The 25,001-nt window shown below is 46.9% G+C and overlaps 1 protein-coding gene across 1 annotated transcript in view; it reads left to right on the plus strand.

Annotated features, from left to right (window-relative positions):
* LOC144153872 (glutamate receptor ionotropic, kainate 2-like) overlaps positions 1-25,001 on the plus strand; it is a 234,313-nt gene that overhangs the window by 41,308 nt on the left and 168,004 nt on the right. The window lies entirely within an intron of this gene.

The following is a 25,001-nucleotide window of genomic DNA, read 5'->3' on the forward strand; positions in this document are numbered from 1 at the left end:
CCACAAGAATACACGCTTTTAAAAGGTGTTTTATAGTTAATACAATAAATTCGAATTGTGTTTATGTTTTGATAGGGTGTAACGGTGTTAGTTATAGACCAAAAGGGTGTAAGTCACTTCACAGGGTAGTCGTTCTCGCCACACCTTGTCGATGTCGATGCAGTACGCATGAAAGGCGGCTATAACCTGCGGCAGTTCTTTGCGGAGTAGTTCCGTGGTGCGAGATATATTGGCTCGGAGCACAAACGTTGGGCAGACAGAGGGGAAAAGAACGCGCGAGAAAGTCATTGACTCCGCTCCCGCGCGGTTCAATTGATCGAAATGGACGAAACTCTTCGTTTTCTTGGAAGACGCGGACGTCCGCTTGGGGCGACCTCACCCATTGGAGCGAGCCCCGAATGGAGCGAGGAACTACGGTGACGTCCTCCGGGACCGCAGTTGGCTCTGCCGTCTCCGTAGTCTTTGTTCGGTGCCGCCGGTGCAGGCGAGGAAGTCGGTACTATCGAATCGCGCCCCGGAGACGTGGGCGTCATGGTGGGAGCGTTGCTTTGTCTGGTTTGCCATCTCTTTTTTTCTTTTTTTGACGTTTTTCTTTAAAGGAGATGTGAGAAGTGAAAGCGCCTTGCGAGCCCATGAACGTCCTTCTCGCCGGTGCGTCGTACCAGTTAGCCGCCTTTGTACGTGGAATGGGCGGGGAAGAAGGTAGGGGAAAAAAAGGGCAGTAGAAAATACGGGAGGCAGACAAAGCCACGAGAGGAGGCAGGCGGTACACGAAGTAAATTTGGAACGAGGAAGACCGCAGGGTTTTTTTTTCAGTGTAAGTGGAAGTCGCGAAAAACCTAAACAAACCAAAAAAGGATTCTTAATTGAAACGCTCTAATGGGAATTTGGAGCGAAAGGGATAGGATAATTTTATTTTGTGATGTAGTGGGGTAATCAATTTGAGGAATGCTTGCAAATATCTGTAACTGCAGCCGAATCTGAGCGCATCCTTTGTCGGCACACCACTGAATGCTGCCACCAGCGGGGCTGAGTGTCTGCTCGGGGAGGGCATTTAGCAGCAATGGTATACGGTCCATTACAGCTTTAAGGGGGCCAGTAAGACAAAATACAAGTTAAGTTGATCAAAAAAGGCGGCTTTGTACCGATAAGAAGCATACCGATATATTCGCAAGCTTGGAAAGAATAATGGAGTAATTATAGAAGACATATCAAGCAGTGGCGACAGCCTAGCCACCTTCCGGCAACCTTTCTATGACGTCACAGAATCTTGTTTGTGCAATTAGCGTCCGCCGACATAAACCATCGCTAAGACACACGACTGGACGATTTTACCGCGACCTCTTGTTGCGTTTCATGGCATTATTTTAGTGCCAACACACAGTTGACACACTGAAAACTATGCTTTATTGATGGCCCATATGACGTCACTCCTGTCTATAACACGTCGCAGTGGCGCAAAATTTGAAAGTTTGTCAATACTTCTCGCGCTTTCTTTTTATGAAAAACGTATGTCGTAACTGGAACGGAGCCTGGCTCTTTCAAATTAAACAACGTTGTATTTTGTCTTCATGGCCCCTATAAACATCAGCGGAAGTTGCCCGGCTTCGTAGCTGCTACCGGCTGTTCCTCCACACGGCGCAAGGAGCCCGTTACCGCATCTGGGATGCGCATAATTCAAGCAACCGTAAAAGCAAAAACAAGGGAACCCAATGTTCTCGCTGGCATAAACTCTAGAGTCAGGAAACTTCCGCTATCAATGGTTATAAAAATGTGAGAGACCATCCCCTACTGTGAAGATAGACGACCAGCGAGGCGGTAGTTGTGGACAGCTATACAGAGTTATGTAGGGTGAGTTACTTTATTGATGGAATAAAGACACGTACAAATAACTTCCTTAGAAAGAATTCGAACTAAACTCTCATACAATTTCTTTCGGAATAGTTTCAATAAAACAAGAGTTTCAGTTATTTACTTTTATATACCCCGTCTGTAGACGCGCTCTATTGAAAGCTGAAGGGAATTCTCTAACGCTTACAATTTCATCATCATCAACCCCACTAGCGTATCTACGCCCACTGTAGATCATAGCCCTCTCCCATTACTCTCCAATTATCCCGGTCCTGTTTTAACTGCGACCAATTTATCCCCGCAAACTTCTTGATCTCATCTGCCCATCTAACTTTCTGCCGCCCCCTGCAACGCTTGCCTTCTCTAGGGATCCACTCTGTTACCCTCAATGGCCAACGGTTATCTTGCCTTCGCATTACATCCCCTGACCACGTCAAATTCTTCTTCTTAATTCCTACTAATATGTCCTGAACACGCGTTTGTTCCCTGACCCACTCCGGGCTCCTCTTGTCTGTTAATGTTACACCTATCATCTTCCGTTCCATTGCTCGCTGAGTCGTTCTCAATTTACGTTGAACCCTCTTAGTGAGCCTCCAAGTTTCTGCCCCGTATGTGAGTACGGGTAAGATGCAGCTGTCATACACTTTCTTCTTCAGGGACAATGGTAAGCTGCCATTCATTATCTGAGAATGTCTGCCGAATGCACTCCACCCTATTCTTATCCTTCTAATTATCTCTGCCTCATCGTTTGGATCAGGGGTCACAACTTGGCCTAAGTAGATATATTCGCTTACTACTTCCACTGCCTCGCCACCTATCTCAAATAGCTGTGCTGTCCCGATGTTATTTATCATTACTTTAGTTTTCTGCATATTAATTTTCAGGCCCACGGTTCTACTTTGTTCGTCCAGTGTGGTTAGCATGCTTTGCAATTCGTCCCCCGAGTCGCTAGGCAAGCAATTTCATCAGCAAATCTAAGGTTAATGAGGTATTCTCCATCAATGCTTTCTCCCACCTGCTCCCAAGCGAATGTTCTGAATACTTTACATGCTGTGAATAACATTAGAGAGATTGTGTCTCCTTGCCTGGCGCCCCTCCCGATAGGTATTTTACTGCTCTCCTTATGGAGGATGGTGGAAGCTGTGGAGCCATTGTAAATCTCCTCTAGTATTCTCACACAATGCTCTTCTACACCTTGGTTTCGTAATGCCTGAATGGCTGCTGAGGTTTAGACCCAGTAAAATTCTTTTTCATAATCTATGACGGCTATATATAGGGGTTTAGTATACTCCGTGCACTTCTCTCTCACCTGATTGATCATGTGAATATGGTCCATTGTTCAATAGCCTTTACGAAACCCTGTTTGTTCTTTAGGTTGACTGAAATCTATGTTGCAGAAGTTCTGTTAGCGATTACCTTGGTAGGTACATTGTAGACGACTGAGAGTGAGCTTATCGGCGTGCAATTTTTCAAGTCCATCATGTCAGCTTTATTTATTTATTTATTCATTCACATACCTACATTTCGCCCATACCTACATTTCACCTACATGCCTACCTTTCTTATGGATTAGGATGATGTTCGCGTTCTTCCGAAATTCTGGTACACTGGCGGTCACTAGGCATTGCGTGTACAGTTTCGCCAGTTTTACTAGCGCAATTTGCCCGCCATTGTTCAAGAGTTCTGCTGTTGTCTGGTAAGCTCATTGATCGGCTTCTTACGTACTAGCTTGTTACGGTCCCTCCTCAAACCTAGCCTAATTCGGCATCTTACCATATGGTGGTGCCTAAGCCTTAAAGGGGCACTGACACAAAAATTTTGCATCTTGTTTTTTTTTGTTGCGATAAGTAGCTAGTGACCTACTTATAACCTGTAGAAACCTCATTTGCCTCAGCGTGCGACGGTTGTTTAATTAGAGGCATTTTCAATGCGGCCAGTAGCAGTTTCGGTTTCAGCGAGTGCCGCGAAACGATGGATTTTGTGGATTTTGTGTGAACAAAGCTGACCACGTGACCGTCGGAGGGATATCACAGAGCAGAGCCGCCGTAGCACTGTCGAATCCGCATCGACGGCAGTTTCTGCGAATGCCCCCACGTACTGATCTCGTGAGGCGCTTAATTAAAAAGCGACCATGGATGTGACGCAGGCGCTGCGAGTGCAAATGCTACCGCGGCTAAAGAACGACGCGCGACGCTCCAGACGGTGGGTGGCAAGACGCGCGCTGGGAGCAGCCAGGTCCGCCTACAGATGTGTTCGGCTTAGCACTGCGGCGGATATTCGAGTGCCGCTCTCGTAAGCGGTGCAGATGACAATTTTTAATGCAACCCGCCATCGCATCATTAACTCCTTTCTCGTGTAAGCCACCATGGTCGGGACTTGGGGACAAGCGACCGTGCGGCTAGCTCAGTGGGCTTTTCGTGCCTCCGGCGCGTTTTCGCATCCAATGGTAATAAACAGTTATAGAAACAGAGTGCCTGAAATCGCTGTAGAACTTTGCTCGCGGCCAGCTGCCCGATTAGCTGACGAAATCACGGCGCCTCCGCCGCCATCGATCGGGTCGTGCGTTCTCGAGAGCAGAAGCTCCGCCCTCCGGCCCTCCGATTGGAGCGGCGAGCCGGGCGAGCCGGCGAAAAACGCCGGCAGTGCGGAAGCGGCAAACACAAACTCGTGACGTGTTTGGACGTTGTTTATTTACACAATATCCTCGGGATGTCAATTGCGCGTGGTCCTTTGCTGGCTGCTCGGTTGCGTTTCGCAAACTTTAAAATTGATTTTAAATATCTTCTAGGCTGTATTCGCCGCTGATATTTTGCAGATAATGTATATGTGTTCCCACCAATCTATCTCCGAAGTTATCTCACCTTCAAAATTTTTTGTCAGTGCCCCTTTAACCTTCCGAGCACTTCCACATCCTGCACGACGCCAGGGTTATCGCATATTATCAGGTCTACTTCATTTTTGTGCTTGACAATCGGGCTCCTCCACGTTTACTTCTGGCTCTCCTGTTTTCGGAAGAAGGTGTTCATGATGCGTAAATTCTTCCGTTCTGCGAGCTCGACTAGTAAGTCCCTCCCCCTCCCCCCCCCCCCTATTTCTACAACCCAGACCATAGTTGCCAACTGTCTTGTCTCCAACCTGAATCTTGCCTTCTTTAGCAATTAGGTCTCCCATAAGTACGGTATACTGTTTTTACTTTAGCCATTGCCGATTCCACATCTTCATAGAGGCGTTCTACTAGCTGGATGCCGTGGCTGGATGTAGGCGTGTAGCCCTGTACCACCTTGAGTGTGTTCCTTTTGTGAGGCCTAATTACAAGACCGGCTACCCTTTCGTTAATGCTATAGTGTTCGTCTATGTTGCCAGCTATGCTTCTATTGACTAGAAATCCCACGCCCAGTGATCTCTCGTCCACTAGATTACGGTAACATAGGACGTGTCCCTTTTTGAGCACCGCAAGGGCTTCACCTATCCGCCTAACCTCACTAAGCATTATTACATCCTATTTAATGCCCCTTAATTCCTCGAAAAACACCTCTAGACCCGCTTCACTAGATAGGGTTCCTTAGTTAAGTGTTGCAAGGTTCAGATTGCAATGGAGGCCTGTCCGGCTACAGGCATTCGTAGCACCCTCTGCTGCGTCACAGGTCTGACAGCCGCCGATGTCAATTGCTTCGCAACCACTGGAGACTGAGGGCCGTGGGTTAATGGGAGTATTCATGGGAGGTGCTGGCCATTACTACACCAGGGTGGCTTATCCTCCTCTGGTGAGGGAGTGCCTTACCGACAATGGCTGCCGGGGTCAAACCGCACCCCAAGCCTCATTCTGCAATTCCATCAACACGGGGATTTTTTTAATCCGGAGGGAATTGTACGGCACCGGGATTCGAACCACGGTCCTTCTGCACGCGAGGTGGATGCTCTACCTCTACGCCACGTCTGCACCCGTACAATTTTCTGCAAGATTGTTTGACAAGTCAAACTTCGGGGAACGATGGAGTCGGGTTATCGGCCAATTTCAGTTTAATTTTTTAAAGACCCATTTTAGATTGAGAGCTGGTGCATTTTACGCTATACTCAGTGACATCTTAAGAACGGCACCGTAAGTTGCCGCTGTGCCTTATCACCGTAGCAGGATGTTTCTCCGCGCGACGCAAGTAGGGCGTTACTGGGAATATTTTGATCATGGCGTGAGCCGTTCCCGTGATTTTTTGGACTTAATATTCTTATAAACGACTCCAGTGACGACAAAAAACTGCGTGATACAAGGCAGACGATATCACGCATTCATAGCAAACCCCTTTCAAAACGCGCGCGCACTGACATCACCGGTCCGGCGCATTGGCGGAGTGATACACTACATGAGGTGGTGCCGTTCTTGAGTTGTAACCGAGTATAGCTGCGGAGCGAGAACTTCCAGTTTTTTTTCGACGTGACCAGATAGATGGACGCTACTTTGGTGGGGACCTAGAGAAAGGCAGCTTCATTGTAAAAAAACGAGAGGGGGGTGGGGGGGTAAGACGGGCAAGTTAGTACATAACGCTTAAAGAGGAAAACAGCGTTAAAGAAAGGACAAATGGGAGGCTAGACAAAGCGCTGCATGTGTCCTGTCTACGCTTTGTCCTGTCTTTAGCGCTGTTTTTTCTTTTTATGTAAAAAACGAGCAGGGTTTGATGTAACTGGTTCGTCGCTTCGCCGGATGGTTACACTACATGTGCTACTGCCGTTCTTAGCTTACACTGGAACATGGACGAAACACCTGCACCGCCGCAAAGTCCGAGTCCCGGCTCGGTCTGCGCGCTTCACAGCAGCCGCCATAGACGGTACCGGAGCCTGGAACGGCAATCACATGCCCCCCTCCCCTACTCCCCGTAAGACCCCCCCCCCCCCTCCCGCGTTACTGGTAAGGCGTAATTTTTATTTTCGTATTGAAAGCACGTAAACGGATTGACGTAGTCCAAGAAATTTTTCCTGCAATTGCGATCTTGTTTATACTTAAAGTGTACAGTCAAACCCGGATTTAACGAACCTCTACGTAACGAATTTCTGGATTTAACGAAGTTTTTCAATTCCCCATTTCCACCTTCATGGAAGCCCATGTGTTTGCGACCTCTATTTAACGGAGTTGCCATGGTCAACCTAGATCTAAAGAATTTGCTACGCTGATGAGTCAAGGGTTCTTCGGCGCACGTTAAATTTCGGCGCACGTTAAAGATTTCGGCGCACGTTAAAGATCCCCAGGTGGTCAAAATTAATCCGGAGCCCTCCACTACGGCGCGCCTCATCGCCTGCGTTGCGTCGGCGCGTTAAACCCTACAATCAATCAAATCAAGGGTTCTTGACCTTTTTCTGAAAAATCCGCTGGCGAAATGCACTAATTTAACGAATTTTGTCCGCACCACTATCTCTCGTGCGTTTCCACGTGTGAGTTCGGTGTCGGTTAGGTGCTCGACCTGCTTGTTGGCGTGTAGTAGCGTGTGTCCCCTGATATCTGTGGTATGGGCTAGTGGATGATTTTTGCTGCCTGAATGAGAAAAGATTTGTCTTTTCAAGACAAGCTCGCAATTTTAAATTCCGTATCCGCCCGCGAGAAAGAAGAACGTCGCCGTGCGGTACACGGTCCAAGCTAGCATCCCTTCAACAATTTGGACTGCAGAAAAGTCCATGAAGTTCCCCAAAAAGGCGCCCTTTCAGCATAAGTTTGGTTCTTGAAACGCGTTAAGGTATCGAAAAGTACCAAAAAGCAAAAGTGATACTTACATTCGTGAATTCGGTGGCCGTGTAGTAGCAGCACGCGCAAATTACGCAGTTCTTCAGGGTGAAATATATCCTTGAACAAGGGTGAGTTCAGCATCACTGATGCGTAGCATATTGGTTGCGCTTCTGCTTCATGCCCGTGAGTTTTTACTCGAAACCTGCATGTAACGAAAACGTTGATCCAATGAAAAAAATGCGATTTTTTGTCAACTTCGTTACATCCAGGTTTAACTGCACCATAAAAACCACCATGTTACGCGTGGCGTCGGCGCAGAATAGTGGTAAGTCACTTGCCTGTACATGGGCCTGTTACCCTCGTTTTGATCGCCGGCCCTGCCACGGTTTTGTTTTGTGTTCGATGACGGCACGCGGCTTCGGCTTCTTGAGCCCGCTGGGGGCCTCATGCGCCTCAAGGGGTACATAATGCGTCTCATAAAAAGGAGCGGCCAAGCGTGAGGACGGGTTTGTGTGTGTGCGTGTGCGTGTGCGTGTGTGTGTGTGTTGTGTGTGTGTGTGTGTATGTGTGTGTGTGTGTGTGTGTGTGTGTGTGTGTGTGTGTGTGTGTGTGCGTGTGCCTGTGCATCTGCGTGCGCGCGCGTGTGCGTGTGTGTGAGTGAGCGTGAGTGAGAGAGTGTGTACGAAGGTGGAAAGTGCCAGTGCGTAGTTGCTTGCGTGCAGTTGTGCATAGGGCCGAGGAACTGATGCGGGCATACGCACCTGTAAGCATCTGCAACAGATCGCCCTTTATTTTTTGCTGTAACTCGTGCTAGTGATAATACTAAGAGCCCACAATCTCACAGTATAGACACAATGGAACTGACGTAAATAAATCTGAGACGGACCAGGAAGGCCGAGATTTATGCTACAAAAATAATTTGAACACCTAAAGAAAAAATTTTGGGCACTCGTGTGGCCAGAAGATGAGCAATATTTGCGCCTCCATGCTATTAGGCAGAACAAACTTCGAGGAAACTATCACGAAGAAAAAGTAGAGCACTTAATTTAACAGTGATGAACTTATAAAATGGCTTGTTTCCTCTTGCGCACTCGTCACTCGGTAAATAGATTGCGAATCAGTGTACCGAACCGCACAACGTCGTAAACGAAAAATTTTGTCTTTACACTTTCACTTTTTGGAAGTTGCCACTTATCCGAAAAAAAAAGGAATATCTTAAAAGCACCCCTTTCTCGGGACTGCAAAAGAAAGCAAAAAGTAAGCTGGAGACACATTTTCTCTTCTTTTAAACGTTAACGCCTTTGCAATGACATCATCAACAAACCTTCGCTCTATCCTCTTCGCACCTGTGACTCGTTTCAGAGTGGCTTCAGATTTATTGCCGCGATTGAATGGATTCGGCGTTCACCGGGGGCCGGTAATTGAAATTTATTAATGGCCGCGCCGGACATCGCGCCGCCGCTCTATTTTTCCTTCAATACCTTTCGTCGGCCTCTTAGGTCTCGCGTGCCTCCATCGTTTGGATGTTTGCTGCTCATAGATTTTCGGTGCAGTGCCCCGTGGGGCTTATTTCTTGTTTTTTTTTCTTTACCTCACGACTGTTCCTTTCCCAGTTCAGGACTGCCTGTTTTATTTATTTTTTTTGCTCTGTGGCTATGTGAGCGTCCATTTATCGTCCCAAATTTGCTACTTTTCGCGGTTTCTTGTTGAGGTCGCTGAAAAGTGGCTGAGAAAAGCTATCTGCAATGTTATCTTGTGCTACAAAACTCTGAAATTGGTTCCTGGTTTAGAGACATTGATAAATAGACGTGTAATAAGAAAGAGAACCATTAAATCTCAGTGAGTCAGGGTATCCTGTGGCCAAGCGTTTCCCTCTTTAGGTTGCGTGGAGCTACACAGAACTGGTTGAAAAGAGAATTTACGAAACTTTACTGGCACCCGAGCCAAAGTTTATTGCCGGCTGAAACACAAAGAAGAGAAGAAGCTAGAAATTTAAGGATGACGTTGTACGCTTGCGTTAGCACGGCACTTGCGTCAGCCTAGCTCCAATTGGCCAGGAACTCCTCCTCGGTAGTTATGCAAGGTCATCACTGTCAGCTCAATGTCCCGCATGGACTACTAATGATGCTACACAATAAACCTTCATGCATCGTAATTCTCAATAAGAGTTGTGAAATTGGCAGGATTAGGGTGTCACAGTGCGATTAGTCCCATGGTATTGAAGTTCCAACGCATTTATTTTTACTCCCACTAGGGGTGTCGACAAGGGTAGTGACACTCTGAATACCTTCAGTGTTTTGTAACACATTGGACGGAGTGGCGTAGGTGCTGATCCAGGGGCACGGGTGTTGATGCATTAGTCACTGCACTATATTTTTGCAACCATTTGCAAATACTCTTATATTCTAACTCTGATCTTCTTGTTGAAAGTTTTCTTGAGCCTGCATAGTGACTCGTTTATACCATGATTCGTATACGTAGCACATAAGTTGGCTTAAAATGTATTTGTGAAATAAGCCGACCAGTTTTTCAAATAATTCATGTCTACTTGCTACCAAACAAAATAGAGACACCCTGTAAGGAACGGAAGTATATGCTCGCAATCGCTCTGCGTTACGCCGATTTGCTTGCTGGCCTTGCATGTCGAAGGGTTTTGGGTCGGTTGTGCGTTTCGAATGTGTCCTGCTAGGCACCAGTATTACAGTGTGCGTGTGCAGCCCTCGAAAATTTTTCCTCAACGCATTTTTCAGCGAATACCCGTTTTCGCCCAAAATACCATTAGAGGATGCTTGCCATTAGTGAATATGTTTACCATTATTTCCCAATAAAGGTGTAAAATTGTTTAGTATATAGCCCCGGTGAACGCAACAAAAACACGATGTTTCGGAGGATACATACACAATGCCAACTAAAAATGTTACGTGATTAGAATCACATATGTTACAATATCCTCTGTTAAAAAACCTAGCAAGGTGCCGCCATCTAAGGGCTACGTGCGCCAGACCTAGCATCCCAATTTCGTAAACTGCCAAACAGATGGTGCTATCTAACATTCAACAGTTCTTTATATTATGAAGATGCAACTCATAGCGGTTATCCAAGGTCTCCTGCTATTCTTAATATCCCATAAATCTTAAAGACGAAAGCTACAAACACCAGCTGATCTCTGCAGCGCAATCGGCCTACCGTCTACTTTTTAAGATCCATGGAAAGGGTTTAACAATGAAAAGGGTTTTTGGTATAGTTGTCACAACGGAATTTCCACAGTTGCTGGTTTCCCGCCACCATAGAAGAGTTCCCCCAATACCATTCGATGTTATTAAGGCGTATCATTCTTTTCCGAGTACCCCCAAAGCCAGGACCGTGTAATGTCCTGAATTTCCACAAAAATGCAGATATCGTGAAAGTTCCACCTGTAATCGCTATAATGGAGTGAATGGAGATAAGGGATCACACAAAATAGTGAAAAACTGAAAAATAACAAAACCCTAAAATAATTACGAAAAATTGCGAACCGTGTAACGCCCGGCATTTTTCAGAATAATACAGGTTTCGCGAAAGTTCCAAATTTAATCGTTATAATAACGAAAGGGCAGATAATTGGTCGGACAAAATTGTGAAAAACTAAAAAATAAGAAAAATATAAAATAATTACGTAAAATGGTGAACCGTGTAATACGCTGCATTTCTACAATACTGCAGATTTCGCAAAAGTTCCAAATGTAATCGTTGTAATAACTTAAATGAATATGGTTGCTAGAACGAAATTTTGAAAAAAATAATAAATAACAAAAACATGAAAAAAATACAGAAAACGGCAAACCGTATAACACCCTGCGTTTCTACAAAAACGCAGATATCGCGGAAGTTCCAGCTATAATTAATATATCAGCGTGGATGAGATAACTCGTAGAAAGAAATTTGGAATCACTAAAAAATAAAAATATGTATATAACAAAAATTAGGGAAAAGGGTGAACCGTGCAACGCCCTGCATTTCCACAATGATGCATATTTCGCGAATTTTCCACTTGTATTCGTTAGAATACCGTAAATGGAGATAGCTACTCGGACAGGATATAGAAAAAAAAAAATTGGCTGTACAACACACCCACTCAAGACAAATGCCATAAGAATGCGCCGCATTAGCAGATAATTCTCTGAATTTCTGCTGACTTTTTTATGCTTACGGGTGCAGCACGAATGCGCATATATTATCAGATCGAACACCACTTGTGCCGTCAAGGAAAATTTGGCTAACTAGACACATGGTCTGGGCACAATCGGAGGCCATTTCGTCAACGTATTCTTGATTGAGTTTTTGTTGTACTTTTGGTTGGCTGGGTCAACGAACACCCTTGCTCGCGTTCTGCTATCTATCGAAACACTCCTTCGTGTCAATGAATTCTGGCATGCGAAAGCCAAATTTAGACCCTACCATTTAATTTAAACTCCGACAATAGGCTGGCTTCTAACGACAGGGCGTTGCTCAAACAGGCGACACAAAAGCAGCTTCCACTCGCTCCTCCGGCTCTACCGCGATTTCAGTGGCGTCCAGGGGCGAGACTCTATCACACCCCTACTCAGAAAAAGTGAGACGTTGTTGGGTGCCTCAGAACGCAGAAATATGAAAGGCGAACCGAGAGTGCACAGTCTACCTTCCGAGATTCACGTCCCTTATGGCAGCACCCCATCATCAGGGTCACTATGCGAAATTCATTGCTCCACTCTTTCGGTATACCATCGACGATCTGCCTCTCCTTCTAGTCTTGACCGTTTCAAGCCTACACTTGGAACGACAGCAGACTCAAAACACTCTTTTGTACCTATGGGAGACCGAAGAATTGGCGCCTTGAGTCGCTGGTATGCGTTTCAATCAGGTAGCCAGGAGTGACACATCCTCCTGAAAAAATGTATGACACGATGTTGCTTTATCGTGGCATTACATTGGGATTGTTCGGGCATGTAACGAGATTTTCCAGGCATTCAGGGCGGGACAAGCTCAGGCAGAAATTATCTTGGCAAATTATTAGAATACTATAGCGCAAGGAACGGGAACTATCTGTATAGATTAGGACACGTGCGTGATGTGTGTGAGGTGGCATAGTGTTGTAACTTATTTATATTTTTTTGTGTGTCTGAGGTGAATGTTTTCGTTTTGTGGTGGTACATTAAAGGTGCAAGTTTTCCGGAATAAAATTTCCCTTGGAAGTTAGCGCTCGTCCCGTCGTCTTTCTTGTCTTCGTTCCCGTTCTTTGAGCTATAGTATATGATGTCCTACCAACTAGCCCAGCAGTACATCTTGGCAAACCCGTGGAGTACGTCTGTAACAGCATTGTTTTAGTCCGGTGGTTGAGTGGGGTGAAGCCCGAGGAATGGGTGCGTTCGTTAAAGATAGTGGTTATCAACCTAGTCCTAAAGAACTGCCCGCTCCTGAAATGAGCTCGGGTACGTCGAAACACCTCCTGTGGTGTGTTTATTCGATCTGCAAGGAGACGGCGTTCAGTTGGAACCATACGCGTCCAAGTATCTTCTAAGGTACAGGTGCCGCTCATTTGCTGCGACGTTAAAAATCATAGCTCTTTCGTCCAACAGAATAAAAAAATAGGTGAGTTTTAGGGCAAAAACTACGCTACACGGAAGAGAAGAAAGCAGAGGTTTATATACAAGCCAATGAGATACAATAGAAACGAAATATTAAAATAATTTCTTGCTATAATCATGAAGCATGAAAATGCCATTTCACTCAGGTGAACGCTTTTGAAGTATGCAGAGTAAAGAAACACCACGTTATTTGATGTACCCGCCACCAGAGGACAGGATTTATAACAGGGGAAGAGGGGGGGGGGGAGGGGTGACGAGGAAGCGCAGGAAAAGGTGACAGAAGGGAATGAAAATTGGATCCTTGGACAATGGAAGTGAGGGGGAGAAAAGGAGCAAGTCGATAAAATTTGTTAAGGGTGGCCCAAATAAATCAAACAAAACAGGCAAGTCGATTGTGCACAACCGACGCCCTGATACAAAGGGGAAGTAGCCGCTGACCATCGTCCTCCTCCTTATCATCATCATGTGAACGCGGCTTGAGGAGAACCCAAGTTCTGCTTTGATCTCAGATCACACATAATCGCAATTAATTTCGTCACTGAACGTTGAGAAATGAGCATGCCAATGCGGGAATTAGGCTTAAAAAGGCTGCTCCCGTTGAGTATATATGTATATGTATAATGAAAGAGTGCTGACGACACCTTTGCCCATTAGCGTAATGAGCAGGTTCAGCTAAAGAATTGCATCGCGGATTCTAGCTTCGTAGGCTGAAGCTCCAGGATGTCGGACGATGTATAAAACGAACACATGGAAAGTGTAATTCACAAAGCCGGTTTCCCTCGATCATGGTGCCGAGCACACAAAAGAAGAGAGAAAACATCTCGAAGAAAAGAAAGCAACTAAAAGAATCTTCCCGCTAGTTCAATCTCTCGCTCACCAACTTTTAATCACCTGAGAGCTTCGCTGTCCTGTGTTTGGGCTTTACGGGCCCTGTTTGTGCCACGGCGAAGTGAATGGCATGGGATTAAGTTTGACTAAATCCCCTCTTCCCGCAAGAGTTTTCTCCTAAACTTTTTTTTTGTCGCGTCGAAGGCATCGTAGGCAGTCAATGTTGGAGTCACAAATTAAACACGGGTGCTCAAGGCTGTGGGGATGTTTCGTTGAGCCCTTCGTGGCTTGGACGTCTATTTTTCGCTTGTAATTCTAACTGTTGAGCAAAGCGGCCTCTGACAGTGGTGCTACGCGAGGGCACCAATGAGCGACGCACTATCTTAGCCGAATTGCGTTCTCACGCCGATGACCTGGTAGGATCGATAACCTTGGCGCGTAAAAAAAGCAATCACAAACATTCCCAGCGTGGTATTTGTCGATGCGCGATTGGGAAATAAGCTAAGTGTCCCAATGGTATATTACGAAATGGTACAAGCGAATAGTTTCTGGGCATGCATTTGGAGGATCGAACAGCGCAATAACGGCATTTTGTTTGGCGCAACCCTAAGAGGCCCCATAATTTTCTCCTTCAAGGCACAATGCGAATTTCTTTCTTTACTCTTAGCTCTCCCGTTCTGTACTTCCTCTGGTATGGTCTTTTTACGCTTCGAACTATAAATCCAGTCCATCTAGTTCAGGTTTCAGTACTACCTAAGTTTACTCTTAGTAAGCACAAAGAACAAGCTTCAAAATGAACACTCGTTGCGACTTTAAACCATTTAGTGGCTCAACATTATATAAAAAAAGCAAATTCTTCACGGTGCGTGCGTAAACCAGCTCAGTTTAGTATGAGATCATTGTAGGACTTTCTTGGCGATGTTGTTTTGGGCCAGGCTGTCTGAATGATGTTAAATGCCAGGGCTGTTGCTGGTAACTGTGGATTCATCCTTTTGCACGAAAAGAATGGAAATGTGCCTTTGATCTGGCAGGAGACTGGAAAGAGAGAGAGAGAAATAAGGGAGTGAAAGCAAACATCGAAATTCGGAAGCCTGCCCCATGCGTATTTTCTGTCCAGTGAACTAAATCCACCACATACAGTGGAATGCACGAAAGACCGGGATTTATCTGAAACAGCACAAGAGTTGCGTTGTGGTTTGTGAAGAGAAATTCAAGGCACCACACGTGGGCTTGAATGCCCGTACGAAAGATCACGTCGATACATTCTGAGAACTGCTAGTTGGGCCTGTTGCTAGAAATGTATGGTGGTACTTTGTCCTGTGTACTAGCCTGTCTTCGTCTCGCAGCCAACGATGAAGACGCACTTTTAGTTATACGTGGTCGGTGTACTTCATTTTCATTTTCTGCCTACGCCGACAGTAGTGTTGTCCGAGGTGGGTCCTTTTTGTTGTTACCTTGCATCAGTACCAAGGTTTGGTTGCGCAAAAAACGTAGCCTGTCAGGTACAATCTCAGTGGAAACGAGTGCAGGGTGTGCAACAACACCATCCCATTTGTAGGCTTAGAACTACGCTATAAATTTCGCCTGCTCTTCACATTATGCCCTTCAAGAATCGAAAAGGCAGGCCCTGTTGCGAAAATAGACGTTAAACACCTCGGTTTAAAAAAAAACGTATATGCAGAGGGCATCACAACAGGGAAACACGGATGCTGTGGTTTAAAAAATACGGTTACGCCAAATAACCGGGAGTGTCCATATGCATCCAGCGTTCACAAAAATGATACTCTTCATTAATGACGTCATGTTGGCAACGGGCTCAACTGTGCCACTTTGTTAGAACTCTGCAGCATTTGTACTGAAGGAGCGTGATCTCTGCCTTTTAACTGTATTACAACCTCATCGCCGAGCTAGACCACCGGAGAAAACTCATCTCTGACGCCTAAAACACACTTTGCGACGGGAAATGCGATAGTAGGGGATTTCCTTTTTGCAAAACTGGTATATAACTTATTCGTTTACCCAAGCAAGTGACGCCATTTCACCAGAACATTTTGAGGGAAGGTCAACTTTATAGGGAAAGCTAACTTTAAAGCTAAGCAAATAATGTCTGTAAAACCCTTTTTTATGTAAGCTAAAGGTGTCTGTCCTTTAGCCCGTAATTGGCAGGACCTTGTTGACCACTCGATCCCATTGAGCTGCGACCTCAAGCCACATCTATGGCGGTGCAACGGCTGCCGCTTTCGAGGGCATCGCTGCTAACACGGAATGTGAGGAAAGATGTATGCCTTTAGGGTTTAGAAGTTGTAGAAATTGTAGAGGCTGGTTTTCGAAGCTGGTTGTAGAAGTGCAACCCCTGCAGGGTTGAACGTTTCAATACGCACATAAGAATATATGGTACATTGTGCCCTCTCGGGGTACTTCTTACGGTTTTAAAGCAATAATATTAGGAAGTGCGGCACTAGTGGGTGTTCCTGGAAAATCATTGTAGTCGCATTGCTTCCCGTCATTGGCTCCAGCAGCAGGTCTTATCACCGTTGGGGATCGTGGGGGAATTTTACATAGACGTTGCGCCATAACCGCAACTGTGGTCATGAAGCATAGTTTGCCGGAAACGAGGCAGCTACTAGTCAGCACGTCACTTTAATCCACAATCACGTGATTGTAGTGCCCTGTAGTGAGCAGCAGTAGTGCCCAACGTAATCAGTTATGTGCCCAAATGTTGACCTAAAGAAACAGATAGGCCTTTTACATGCAGCACCAAAGGCTGAGCACTAAATGCGCACGAGGGATGACGCAGACAAGTATGTCATGGTTTCTGAGGCACTACACATCTGTGCCAAAGTACTTCCCAGACACGGCTGAGAAGCACATGACTTCTCCGAGTCAAAACCATGTGTGTCCTTGCTGTCCTGCTGCCCTTGCAAACTTGTATTGCGAAAACGATTCAGTATCACCACTGGCCATTGTTGGAGGAACTGTACGCTTTATATTTAACATCTAGTGCTTGACTCGACCGAAAAGGCCACCTTATCGACGCGAAAGGGATCCGGTAACTTTCACGCTTGCGATTCAAAGAGGAGACCCACTTTGTTTTTTTTTAAAGCAAAGCTTTTTACCTATACCCCCCAAGGGTTCTTTCGCGACCGTTGGTGTCACCAGAAAACTCCAGCGAACAAATAAAAGAATTTACTGGCACCGCCGGGAATCGAACCTTGAACTATCAGACTAACAAAGCGAGAGCCCGTTGTCTTACCGATTTAGCTACGAGCCCACCCAAGACGGGGAAGACAGAGGGTGTACTCACCAAGCACATCTACGGGTTTACCCCCTGCGTTCTCGCTGAATGCCACGTGAAAGCGTCACGCGACCAGTCACGCCCGTCTAGCGGCCCTGTGCGCACCTTGCTCATGTGTTAAGAGTTAAAAAATGAAAGGAAGCTCACACCAATGCATGGCAACTCACTTCTAGTACGCCAATGTGCTAAAGCCTGTGGCCTCCAGTGTTTACGTAAACAATCACAGCTCCTGGTCGTCCGCCCTCACGCCAAACCAAGGAATACATTCAAATACTCCTTGATGGCCAGGCCATCACTACAAGCCTCAGGATCAAGATCCTGGGCCTACATCTCGAGGCTAACACCAAGAGTGAAGTCTCCTTGCGGCGCCTCAAAAACAGCATTAATGAAATCATACACATGATCAGGCGAGTTGCCACCAAGAAGCGAGGCTTAAAGGAATCCGGTACCTTTCGATTAATTGAAGCTTTTGTCCTCTCGAGAGTTACTTACGTAAACCCCCTGTCTTCTTCTCGCCAAGGAATACATAGAGAATCTTTATATAATGATTAGAAAGGCGGTCGAGCCGGCCATTGGTCTTTTCATGAGTGCGTCCCCACAGAGGCTGCTTAGCACGGGGCTTTACAACACGGTGGAAGAGCTGATAAAAGGCCATATTTCTAACCAGAAGATCCGACTCAGAACTGCAATGGGTAACCGCATGCTTTACCAGATTGGCTGGGCAGCCCAGAATGTCACTCTGCTTGACATACTCCAAGACTCTTGGCGACTAAAATTAAAGATGCTCCCTTTGCTTAGAAATATGAACCCCTCACATGACGAGGGTCACCGAAAAGCACGGGCTCAAGCGCTAAACACCACCCTCGGTGGGGACAATGCAGTTATCTACACAGACTCCTCCAAATATCGAGGGCAGCAATACGCCATCATTGTGGCTACCTCCAGAACCAACCTCCTTGCGTGTACCTCGCTTAGTACACAAGAAATGACGGAAGCAGAAGAGGCAGCCATCACCATGGCTCTCACTCAATCAGGGGTTCGTAGGGTAGTCATCGATTCCCAGCAAGCCTACCGGAATTACCAGTTTGGGTTGGGTGTCCTGACCTGATTGATTGATTGATTGAGTGATTGATTGATTGATTGATTGATTGTGGGGTTTAACGCGCCGACGCAACGCAGGCGATGAGGCGCGCCATAGTGGAGGGCTCCGGATTAATTTTGACCACCTGGGGATCTTTAACGTTCGCCGAAATCTCGCACGCACGGGCGTTTTTGCTTTTCGCCTCCATCAGAAAAGCGGCCGCCGCGGCCGGTGTCCTGACCTGCACGGCGCGTGCTAAAAAACCACTCCCCAAACGATTCCATTCAGCTCATCTGGACACCCCCTCACGTTTCAATGGAGGGCAACAAATACGCCCACCCAACCAGCCTGCGCTTTTACCTCCCGTGCTATGGAGCTGCACGAGGACAGTCACCCGTATGTCACGTTCAGGGTGATAACCCAGCATTATTGCCTTCTGAGACAGTCCGTACCTTCGCCTTACCCTGACCTTACCAGAGAATAACAAACTACCCAACGGCTCATACAATCTGGCCTCCTTCCCACAGCCTACGCGTCTTCACTTAATGTATCCGATTCGCTACGACGCTGAATGTAAATTTTGCTCAGAAGTAGGAACACTCCGCCCCGTAATCGGGGTGTGCGACATTAGCTCTGAGCTACCTCCTCTCTTTCCGTCAACTACCCAACAAGAGCAATGGGTGATGCTGTTGTCCAGGCCCTCTCTACCTACCAAGCTTCAGCGGGTGGACAGAACACAGGCCGCGCGGACTGCATATGGGCCCCACAGAAGAAGGAATCACTCCCCAGGGCTGCACTCTGGGCCGTTCAGAAATCTGAATAGAAGTATTTCTTCTTCCTCGTTCTCCTTCTCTGCCGCAAATCTCGTCGCCTCCGTCCGCGGCGCCGAGACGGAGGAGACAGATCGTCTAACAACGGGTTGGAGCTTACTTTAATTTTATAAAAAAAAGTTTCCATTCTTGTGCTACACCAATACAACTCAACCAAACACCGTTTATGCTTCATGCATTGATTTAACCTTAACAAGAATATCTCTGTGAAGTAATAAATCGTGTAGTTAAGTGCACTTCACTTCTCTATGGTTTTGCTATTTGTAGAGTGATGTGACTGACTTTAAGTGACGTCGCATGGGTAATTTTTATGGGTGCCGTTTACAGCTTTGCTTTCCAACCACATTCACGGGGTGGATTGGCGCGATTTTTTTTCAGTCCGTCGCATTTGCTATTTAGCTTGGAATATTCTTGATTAGTGTTAGATGTAGCAACCCAGTTCTGTTTCTTCGCGGAATCGGCATGATTTCATTCGTCTATTTCGTGTAGACAGTCATTTACATCGCTCTGACTAGATCTCAAAAAGAACAAGTCAATTTCATGTACATAAAAAATGCCCCCCTGCACTGCGTACAGATGGTTCACAAGCGAAGGTGTGACATGCGGCCGGTGCTTTGCGTATGACGCGTGGCCTGCCCATTTCGAAGTTACCTTGGCCGATGTTTTCCATTTCCATGCTGGCGCTGTAATCGTCGTAATCGCTTGAGCGGTGATTCACGCAGTAGATCGCTGCGCCCGCGCTCCGTTGTGATAAATCCAGCCAGTCCCCTCCCCTTACTTCTAATTGCTCTCCAGCCTGGTTTTTCCCCGCATGCATCCATGGTTGCGGCGGAAGAATGTCCGTCGTGCAGAGGACTGCTGGATTTTACCTTCGCCTAGTTATATCAAGCTTCGTTTTAATAAAGGATATGGCTGACACTTTCTGGAGGCACTGTTTGTTTGTATGAACTAAGCTCTCCTAAAGCTTTGTGTAGGTTTACGTGCGTGTCCATGAATGTTTCTGTTCTATCCGGGAAAAAGTTTTCCTTTAAATCGGACGTCCCGTTCACCCCTCTCGAATTACAAAAAGCCCTGGTGTGGCTACCCAGAAATAATATCCCTGGACGGGAGCGCGTGAGTGATCGCCTGTTCCGGATTTTAGTTCATGCCACCCAAACTCGGTCTTCCAACCGTTCAATCACGACTTTCTCCGCTGAACCCTACCGGCAGAGTTCAGGCACTCGCACATTACCCCGGTATACCCGGGCCGTACTCACAGATCTTCCCAACCACACTTGGACGTCTCAACACCAACCGCCCTGGACGTCGATGGGCACGTCGATAACATCGTCAATCAAGCCGTCCCCCAAAATATTAATTTCTACAAACTGCGTCTCGGAAACACGCAACTACGTTCCAGCCTTCCTCACTAATCACAGGGCGACAGTCAATAGATGCCACCAAAAATAACCAGTTTTGGCAACTTTAGTACACAGGGCTTGGTTCTTTTATAGTTACTCCTAAGCATTGGCCTACCCTTTCCCTTCTGTTCTTGAAAGCATGACTAATCCCTATCACGCACTCTATGCAGGCAACTTCAGTCTATGGACCACGCGAGGCTTGAGGGGGCACCAGAGGCTGCTGCCACAGCAAACCGTCAGTGACAACAACTAACCCACCTTTGAACCAAGAGGGCTCACGTATGCCCGTGCTACACGCCAACATTCCATTGGCAGTTAAACGCTCACTTTCAATGTGCGATAGGTATTTACAACGGGGCACTGGATGGATAATTGGTTTAGCGGCCTTCGGAAGGCCTTTGAAACGGCCATGTAGGACCTGTATTACAAACCTTACAAACCCACCCTCCTCGTTCTAAAAGCACGCACCCGCGGCCACACCCCCCTCTCAACTCTAGACCCCCCCCAGTAAACATCTCCAGCCAATTCACGCCGCAAGTACCCACGCTTCTAATTCTCGCTATACCCTTCTATCAAGATGGGACGTGTGCGGCCCTCCTGCCTTACCCCCCAAAAATATATCACTGCTGCTTTAAATAATCGGAAGAATCAATAACCGCAATCTTCACCTCATAGAGTCCGACACCTGCCACAATGTCTAAGCCCTGCTGCTCAACAGGCTCAAGTGCAGCACGCCGTTCCTCACCCTCAAACCCCAAGAACGTAACAAGCTCGACGCTTTCATACGAATGATCTACAAATTGGCCGTGGGCTTCCCAGCCTGGACTCCCAACGAACACCTACTACAATTGGGCATTTGCAACACTCTCCCAGAGCCATTCGAGCCAGAAATGACTTTCAGTCCATCCGCCCGGCCCTTATACCCGTGGGCAGGACGAGGAGGCCAGGCTCCCCATTCCAAAAACACATCACACTCAATCCTACCCTACTTAAGCAGCCGAATTGGAGTCACCCACAAACATGTATGAGAATTTCCGCAATAGCCGGAGCGGTGTCCGAGTACGCCACATCGTAAAGCGGTATTATGAAGACTCCAAAGCCCGCTATACAGGTGTCACTCCGCATTCCAGAACACGGAGAACCAGTATCACCGCACCGTCACAGCGGGACAAGGTTCCCACTGCCACATTCCACTTTCCCCTATGTCCGGACCACGCAGAGGTCGCTTCCATAGCCACACTGGGAGCAACTACATTTCACGACAAACACCGATTCGAAAAAAGCCCTTTCGTCTCAACCAGGGTGGCCTGGCTCCGGCCATGGCACCTCCTCCTCTTTGGACTCTGTCTGAAGATCTCCAAATTACCCTGTTCTGAGCGACCGGCCCTTAAGGCCTTGCGGCAACGAGAAAGCTACATACCCGCGTACTTCACTTAACCTCTTCTGTCTTAACTGCCCCTTCTTTCACGTACCTCTCAGGACATACCAAGTTGTGCATCCTTGAACCCCTCTTCTGTCTCTCAACACTGAAACATGGGTGTATGGGCCGCATAGCTGGGCACCCGAGTATCTGCAAGCCCTGGTTGACCGAGCAGTGATATCGGCGCGGGATCGCGGACTCCTGGTCGCGTGAAGCCGACCGCAATCCTCTTTCATTTCTTTTAGATGCGAACGCATCTCATTCACTCGCCTTGTCCCTGCATCCATCCGGCGTTTTAAATGCATAGCATTTCAGTAACTCACGATGTCACCCGCGTTGACGTCCGTAGTCCGCACCATCCCCTCCCTACTATATAAAAAAAAATACTATCCGGCGCCCGGTTTCGATTCCTCGGCCCTGCGGGCGGAACGCAATGTACATGGTGCTCTACCCACTGCGCAACAAAGCCGACACTTTTTTTTTCTTTATTGCCTGTCTTCGGTATACACAATAAGAACAAAAAAAAAAGGGTTACAAAGCGCGAAAAGACATCAGCACGCCACTTGCTAGTGCGCGCTTGGTAAAAAGGCCGAAGCCATGCCACACTTTCCAACCAATTTAACCAGTCAGGTGGAGATGGTTGGGCTTTATACACTTCTAAGATCTCTTGTAAACTCTGGCAGAACAACTCGCTGCTCGGTTTCACATCTACATCATTATGGCGAACTGCCATTCGAGCTTTCCATATACTATTCAGGGCCAGCAACATCAAAAGATCATACGGGACGCCGCCGTAGTTTTCAATGACCAAGAACCTGATTCCATGGCTATCCAACGGGAAATCCTTTTTTAGTGGTCTCTGCAAAACGTCCCACAGGAACACCCCGTCCCAACAGTCTATGAATGCGTGTTCTACTGTTTCTGGCACAGAATGGGACGCTACGAACGCGCCTTATATCGTTGACTCATTCAAATTACTGCTGACGAGCGCTCTCTCGTCAGCAGTTGCCACAAGTGCAACAACATTAACGTAACGCAAACTACTTAACGTCGTGCGCCCCCGGAAATGCTCTGCATTTGATCGTGCCCCTCGCGAGGGGGATGTTTCACTGCGTCTTCTCTTGGTAGCGGGACCCGTGGCGCCATCTGGCGGAGGCGCGGCACAACTCGTAGAACTTTGAAAAGATGCGGCGCCAGCCAGCTGTGTGTGTGCGTGCCGCACTTGTACAAATGGCGAGTGCATTGGCTGTCCACAGAGCAAAGCATTCGTGCAAGTAAGCCGTTGCAGTCAGTCAGTCATTTCGCGATCAGATTGATTAGAAGAGTGGCGACAAGTTTCTTCCGCTTGTCTTAGCATTTCGATGAGGGCCTTGACCCTGGCCTCTCTGCGCCCGTCGTTGCGACCCGCTTTCTTTCAGAATGTTGAAGCTAAGAGTAATACGCGGCAACATTTTTCGAGGAAATTTCATTCCTCATTTCTTTTCCTTCCTGCTGTTTTTTTACTTTTTCGTTTAGGAAAGGGGCGAACAAAGTTTGTTTGCTTCTTTTCGGTTAGACTGTAATTTTTGAACAAGTCACATCGTATTATTTTTTTTGCATTCGGCGACTCCCGCAGGTTGCGGCGCATTCATTAATTGCGGGAAGCGTACTTTCATTTTCCGCCCTGTTTTCACGCTCTTCTGCTCTAGGTATGTTCGGCGTCCACCCCTCCCCCATTCTCCTCGCCGCGCCAGCTGCGCTCTCCGCCGCTCACCCCCTCTCCTCTCTGATAGCGAACACTCTCTCGCGAGGGGCATTGGATTGGATTGGATTGGATTGGATTGGATTGGATTGGCTTGGATTGTATTGGATTGTATTTGGATTGGATTGGATTAAAGTGAATTGTGTTGGATTGTATTGCGTCATAGCCGCGGCAGACGCACTGGCGCCGGTGCGTCCCCTCACCGTTATGTGCGCTGTAAAACGCGGTGCCTGCACCGCTCCGCTCCATCGTTCCAGTGCTGTTCCTCCGCTGTCCAACGCTGCAACGTGAACCCCCTATGCGTCGCATCTACACAGGGGTTCCCGCGAGGGGAGGTGGGAGTTTTTTTCCCTTATTGCTCGATAAAATGTTCATCATGCTCGGCTCTTTCTCCGAAGCCTTTGTCTGAGCTAAGAAGGGAGTTACTACGCCGTAGCCGAGTATAATTGCTTGCTTTTTGCGAGTGTTTCTTCTCATTTCGAGAAAAAGAACCATCTTCTGTGCCAATCTTCATAACCATGCATGGGAATAAAAGCGGCATAGTTGTCTTTGTAGGCGTTGTGGTGACCGGTTAAATGTTAACTATTCTGAAGGGTCATGCTGAATTAAAACAATCCAATGCGGAGTAACCGAATAAGGCCTTCGTTTACAACTACGAAGACAGCATGTTCATGGTTGGTCGAATTATGCTTCCAGCCTTCCGGTAAGCCATGGAATAATGTGCCCGTGGCATCTATCGGCGCGTTGAGTATGACTGTGAGGTATACCGGACGGTATCGCTACTCTTTAGGTTGTTCAACATTTATGATGTTCGTAAGGGAAATCGCCGTATTACATATTCTAGTATGCAGACCACCGCCTTCATAATTTTGATGCATGGGTTCGAGAGCGACAGACTGTACCTTGACATTATTCAATGAAGCTGTAGTTGACAGCATTGAGATATTCTGCATGAATTACTTATTTTTAGGAATCCTTAATTCTCTCTACTATTAATCATTGCTACCCTTTCCCCTAGTTAAAAACGTGGGATTACATTCGTTCATTATTAAACCTGCTTCATCAGTTCACAGCAAGGACCGATAGACTGTCTGATTTTGTTTATTACTTTTCTGTACATTTATAAATAAATATAATAATCAAAATGTTCACACAAGCACTGCTTCTTGCAATTCTTCTTATTTCTGTTTTACATTGATCGTGCCATGCATCCCAAATGTGCACAATACACTTTTTTCATTC

The sequence above is a fragment of the Haemaphysalis longicornis genome, unplaced genomic scaffold, assembly GCF_048455015.1.
Source record: "Haemaphysalis longicornis isolate Haplotype H1 unplaced genomic scaffold, Haemaphysalis longicornis Haplotype H1 scaffold_9, whole genome shotgun sequence".
In the NCBI taxonomy this organism is placed as follows: Eukaryota; Metazoa; Arthropoda; class Arachnida; order Ixodida; family Ixodidae; genus Haemaphysalis; species Haemaphysalis longicornis.